This window comes from Chinchilla lanigera, unplaced genomic scaffold (genome assembly GCF_000276665.1).
Source record: "Chinchilla lanigera isolate Chin_1 unplaced genomic scaffold, ChiLan1.0 scaffold00017, whole genome shotgun sequence".
NCBI classification, from domain to species: domain Eukaryota; kingdom Metazoa; phylum Chordata; class Mammalia; order Rodentia; family Chinchillidae; genus Chinchilla; species Chinchilla lanigera.
In genome coordinates this window covers 27,965,769-27,972,005 of record NW_004955418.1, presented here as the reverse complement: position 1 = coordinate 27,972,005, position 6,237 = coordinate 27,965,769, and the positions used below count along the sequence as shown (strand labels likewise).

The 6,237-nt window shown below is 43.5% G+C and overlaps 1 long non-coding RNA gene across 2 annotated transcripts in view; it reads left to right on the top strand.

Moving 5' to 3' along the window:
- LOC102011005 overlaps positions 1-5,392 on the top strand; it is a 27,235-nt gene extending 21,843 nt beyond the window's left edge. For both annotated transcript variants that reach the window (XR_260588.2, XR_260587.1), the window contains exons 3-4: positions 2,793-3,003; positions 5,034-5,392. This is a non-coding gene — a long non-coding RNA (uncharacterized LOC102011005). The remainder of the gene's footprint in view (positions 1-2,792; positions 3,004-5,033) is intronic.
- The last annotated feature ends 845 nt before the right edge of the window (positions 5,393-6,237 follow it).

Sequence of the window (6,237 nt, the reverse complement as noted above, 5' to 3'; positions counted from 1 at the left end):
TATTTAATGTGGCACACATGGCTGCATCTAAAACATTTGTTGTCCTATAAGGTGAGCTTAACTTCCAATACAGTGTTCTTGGGGTTCATGAGGGTCTTAAAAGAAAAGCTAGTTTTCCCTCTCTACTCTAAACTCTTCCCTTCCCTCAAATCTTTTCATATTATTCCCTCACCCTACACCAGCCAGCTTCCTCCAGCTAGAGTTAATAGCTGGGATAGCATCCAGCAGGAAAAAAAATGTTAATAAAGGTCCAACAGAGAAAGCAATGAATTTCTTTCCCAAGGCTCAGGTCCCTGGTGCCTTGACCACTTGCTCCGCAAGAGGCTGACTTGGAGCACTTGCCATCTGGCCTGGGGTGAGGCAGGTGTGCTGCTGAAAGGGATGTAACTCAGTCTGGAGACAAGAGTGAGACCCTGCAGGGCTGAGTCCTTCTCAGCCAGTTCCCAGTGAGCTGGCTCCGCTTCCAACCTGCACTTGCAACTCCCATCCATCCAGAGCTAGGGTTGCCTGGGGTTTGGAGCAACTGGTTACTGTTTTGCTTGGTTCTTGCAGGTTGAACCTAGCCTGACGCCAGTGAAGTACTTTTTTTCTTCATCATAGAGGAGTGATTCTAAATGTTTCATTGGAGAAGAAACTTCTCAGTTAGAGATAATGAACATTTATGATCAGTTCTTTAGATTTGTGGTCAATATATTAGATGAATGAAATATATAAAACAGATAAATTATAGAGATGTGTATTATCTAAGCAATATGTCCCTTTCCAGTTCCCAGGCTGAGGAAGTAGACCTCAAGGCCTCCTCTTCCTATCACTTTGTAGAGTTGAATCTGTAGGTTGGGGAATTCCAGGTGTAAATATGAGCCCTGAGCTGGGCCTGGCAGGATGGCAGTCTCCAGTACTGGAGTTTTGAGGCAAATAAGCTTAATCTGAAGCACAAGAACCATTGGAAGTAAAAACGTATGTGGAACTATGTCTACACATTTACTTCCAGCTCAGCATGGTCATGCCAAAGACAGATGGGGATTGCACTGGCTGGTGCTGTGCCACTGAGCTATATCCCAGGCCCAGATGGGGATTACTCTGGATGGGCTTGGTCTAGCTACAGCCTGATTTTATTGCTTGTCTCTGCTAAAGGGTCATAATCTGATGGATTTGTCATTACACCCAAAGAACACTGGACTGGGATTTGGATTATGATGATTAATTAGTTGAAAGACTTTGGGCAAATCTCTGTGTGCATAAATATCTCATCTACAAAAATGAGCATGATAACCCAGTGTGAAAGGGTTGTGTAAAAATACAAGGGTTGTGAAAAGTGTGTGGAAGTAAAATGCATTAAAATACATCAAGAACTTTGAAAGCTAATGTAATAAGTTTCTCTGTGAAGGAGCAGGAATCAAGGGGAAAAATAATGAGCTAGGAGCTCAAAGTCTCGGGTTTTAGTTTGAGCTCTGCCATTTCCTAACTGATCTTGGGGCTTTAGTCTGAGTGAGGCTGTTGCAACAGTGTGTATAATGATTATTGTATCTCAGAAGTGTTCCAAGGCTAAACAATGTGCTGTACGTGGAAAAGGACATTTTCAACTATGAAGTGCTGTATAGATGTTAGTTAATAAAAACAGTGATACATTTGACTTGCTTTTCTTGAGTGATTATCTGGCTTACTCTTCTTTAATTAAAATTTTTATTATTACTTCCTGATAAGTCTTGGGTTTATTGGAATTAGATTCACAATTTTCCCATCCACTCTGTGCACAGGTGAAAAGATGTCTAGTAGTCACCTTTCTGTTGCTGAGAGAAAATACTAAACATCTGCAATTTAAATGAGAAGTTTATTTTGGCTTATGGTTTCAGGAGTTTCAGTCCATGGTCAGCTGGCTCTAAGTGAAAAGCAGCAGGGTGGAAGGGTGTGGTGGAAGAAAGCTGCTCACTTTATGTATCCAGGATGCAGACAGATGCAGGAGGAAAGAGCCAAGCAAGGGATCTACTTTCCAGAGGCACACCCCAGTGACCCACCTCTTCCAAAAAGACCCCATCTTCTAACAAAAATTTAGCTATGAACTACCAATGGCCGAATCCATCAGTGGTTATAACATCACCTGATCCAGTCACCTTCTGAAAGTTCCACCTGTGAATGCAAAAGAGCTAGATCTAAACCATACAGGGCAGGTGGTCCCAGAAGTGCTTGTCACTCCTAGGTGCTCTGTGCTGCTTTGTGGCTGTGACAGCACATTCCAACACTGTCCCTCCATTGCTTGTGTGACTGGAAGCTGGAGGCGAGTTTCCAGAGGGTTGGTTGACACTCAGAGGAGGGTCATATTTGGCATCACTGGCTTGAACTGATTGCTTTAGCAAGAGATACTGGCCACAGCTCCTGGGATGTGTCCACTGTCTGGCCAGACACAACATAGAGAGCCCAGTCTAAAACGTTTGGACAAACCTCAGTTGACTGCACACCTGTTGGCTTCCAGGTGGGAAGGAGACAGTGCTTTGAATCCATGTCATTGCACATTCAGCCTTGGTGCGCTGTGGGGTGCAAGGCACTTCCTCTTTCTTTGATCCTTGTCCACTCTGCCCTGGCTCATCAGAGACCTCCCTGCTGATACCAGCAATGCCCTGGGTGGAAAGCTGAACATGGTGGTTCCTCCTGCTTTTCCTTGTCTCCCAGGTTTGCTGCTGTGGATTTTGAGCTATGCTGAAGTTCAGCTCCAGAATGAGAGCTGTAAATGGGTTACTTTGCTTTCTGATCCGAGAGGCAAAACTGTTGCAACTTTTCATCTCTTTAATCTGCAGTATTCTCACAGAGAGCAGCTCCAGCAGTTTGGGCAAGATATGATAAAACTTGTGAAGCTCTGGGCATTTAAATAAAGATATTCTCAAAAAAAGAAGAAAAATAAAGATATTCTCATTGCAAGACCTCAGATGACTGTTCATACACATGATCATGCTGCTAAATCCATGGGCCATGTGCAAGTAAGAGATATTTAAGAAGACATCAGCAAAAGTAAGTACTCTCCAAAGATAGATGGATATTGCATACAGTGATGTGACTTCAAGCGGGAAAGAAATGAAAGCAGATTGTCTCCTGCTCATGTATTATTGAAGACTGAAATGAAAAATAATAGAAGGATTCTGATTGCATTGGCGTTTGTGCTTACAGTGCGGTCAACTTGAGGTGCAGGCAGAATGAGTTCTGTTTAGAGAGAGGCGATCACCTGCCTCTGGTTCATTTTGTTTGTGATATGATTGGCTCCCTAGTCAACCATGTAAATACTTTGAATAAGAAATTCCAAAAACAAACAAACACACAAACAGACCAAACAAAAATGATGAAAAGAAAGTCAGAAAGCAGGAGCAGAAAATTCACAATTTTATTGAAAACCCGTGCAAGAACACAGATATGCCAGAAAGTTTTACTTTGCCATGCATCTTGAATATTCCTTTCTAATTCATTTGAATGTCATTCCGTGGAGGAAATGTATTTGTGGCTTTCTCTTTAGGGAAGAGTTGGTCCTTGTCCTTCCCCATTCCTACCTTGGTCTGGAAACCTCCTTAAGAGCTTCTCATACACGGGGACAATGGGCCGACTACCACAGGTGTCAGCTGCAGCGACATGGGGGCTGAGTCAGGGGCACCGAGGGGCTGAAGGGAAGAAGTGACTCCACCTGTCCTCGGAGTAGGGAACAGGAGTGGCAAAGGATTTGGCCCTTGGAAGGCCTTTGTGGACCAGTTTTTTATCTTCTTGCCCTGACCAATTCCTCCTCACGACAGGCTATGAATCAGATAAGAGCTGGTGTCCAGGGAGCAGTGACTCAAGGGACCTTCTGCTCTGCTAACGAGAGACAGAGGCAGGGAAAGTTGGTGAGGATGGGGGGCTTATCCTGAAGCCATCTTGTTCTTCACAGTTCTTCCTGTGAAAGAGGGGAGCGTAGAGCATTGTTCCCTTCTCTCAGGGCACCTTAGAGTGGAGGTAGAGGGCAGAGCCTCAGGCCTGCTGCTGGCAGATGACACAGGTGCATAGTGTGCACAGCCTTTGGCTCCTCCAGGGCAGAGGCTCCTGTGCAGAGAAGCATGGTGCTAAGTTTCAGCATCAAATGTAGCCTTGTCAGGAAAGAGGGCATCACCAAGAGGGGAATAGAGAGCAGGAGAGAGGAAGGAGCCCACCGTACATAGCACTCACCATGACAAGTGTAAAGGAAGGACAGTGCTGGTAGTCGACTTGGTCCCCAGAGGATGAAGGAGTGGTTAGGAAGGGGCGTCTTAGGGTGAGACTCCTCCCCTGTGATTGTTACTCTCCTTAGCACATCATCACCATTCTTTGAATAAGTAACTCTCTGTGTGATAAATACAACATACGATTGAAAAATATGGTGGGCATGTAAATTAAAACGTTTGTTACAGTAAAAGACACATTGCCATTTACGCCTTTCAAAATACCCCTCGACTCGTACCTTGAGCACACTTATCCCACCATCCTTGCCTCTTTCTGAAGGCAAGAAGCCTTCTTTCTGGAAGCCTTCTTTCCAAGTGCCTTTAGTTATGCCATTGTGGCTGTGTTGATGTCCTGGATTGATTCAAAATAATGACTTTTTGTGACCATTTTGACTTTGGTGAAGAGGAGGGAGTTCCACAGTGCCAGACCTGGTGAATAGGTGGATGAGGACACAACATCGTGTTTTTAGGAGCCTGTCTTTCTATTGGATGGTACTGGGCAGGAGCATTCAGTGTAATTTTTATCACAACCCGTAAAGATACTCAGGAAAGAGAACTTTCAGACCTGCTTCGGACAGTGGCAAGAATAATGAGGTGAATGTCTTCAAAGTGAGGTGGGGAATTTTGAGGGGGATTCATGGTGCTGTGTCTTTTACTGTAATGAATTAAACAAAATGTAAACATCCTCTTTGTATTTGGATCATACCTCCTACAGTCCTAAGTGTTATTTACTGAACATATTATTTTTCTTTTGTTAAATGTAGAAATGGAGGCAGATAGTGTGGCAGTCCAAGATTAATATCTCTTTTTTGTTTCATTTAGAGTTTGAACTTCCAGCCACCTGCTGGCCACCTGGGCTTTAGCTACCTCTGCATCATCTTAATTGAAAGGAAAGAACCTTGAAACATTCATTGTTACTGGTATGGGGTTTCCCCAAATTGTTACCATTATATTTTATGGTAAGAGTACTGATTCTGAGTCACATTGGGTGGAAGCCACAACCCATGGATGAGTTAGGCATGTCCTGGGACCACCTTGAGACTAGGTGGTGCTTACAGGACCTACTTGTGTGTCTGACTTACTGCCAGTGAGGACCTGAGAGACAGGGGTGATGGGAAACCTTGTGTTCCAAGTTTCTAACTCCTGCCTCAGAATTCTAATAAAAACAAGAGTCTGAGTCTCCCCAGAGCCAGCTGATGCTTGTCTTGCTGCAACTCTTGAGCCAATACACGTAAAATTACATGGTTCCTATCTTAACTTTTTCATTTGGACAGATGTCTGTGTTCAGTCTTCCTTTAGCAGGACTAATTTTTTCTCCCAGAAAGATCTCAGTATTAGAATGTGCCAGGCCCCCTGCATGCATTTGTGAGTCTCACCACTCTAATAGCTGTGGTTTGAGGTTCTGTCACTGTGTGTGTACATTTAGAAATGTTCTATCTCCCGGGTGCACTGTTCCTTTCATCAAAATATAGCAACTATCTTTATCTTTTAAACCTTGTCTGAAACTCTACTTGTTGTGATATTAGTATAACTATACCAGTTTCATTTTGATTTGTATTTTCCAAGCGTATCTTTCTTCAGTTTTTTTGGGTCAACACTTCTTTGTTCTGATGTTTTAAATGTGTCTACAGACCAGACATGATGGCTCATGCTTATAATCCCAGCACTCCGGGAGGATGAGGCAGGGGATCATGAATTCAAGTCCTGCTTGGGCAACTTTGTGAGAACCTGTTTCAGAATAAAAAGTAAAATTTTAAAAAGGGCTGGGGAAGTAGCTCAGTGCTCAGGCCCCGCATTCAATCCCTAGCACCATTCAACCACAACAGCAGCAGCAACAACAACACAAGCGTGTCTACAATGTTCTAAAAAGAGTAAAGGACAACTTTGCTCTTTGAATCCAACCTAGCAACAAGCTCAGTCCATTAATGACTGACAGATTTTGATTTTTTAAAATCATTCTTGCTTTCTCTTTTTCCTACCTTTTTTCCTTGTCGTCTATTGCATTGATTGACTTTTCTTGATTACC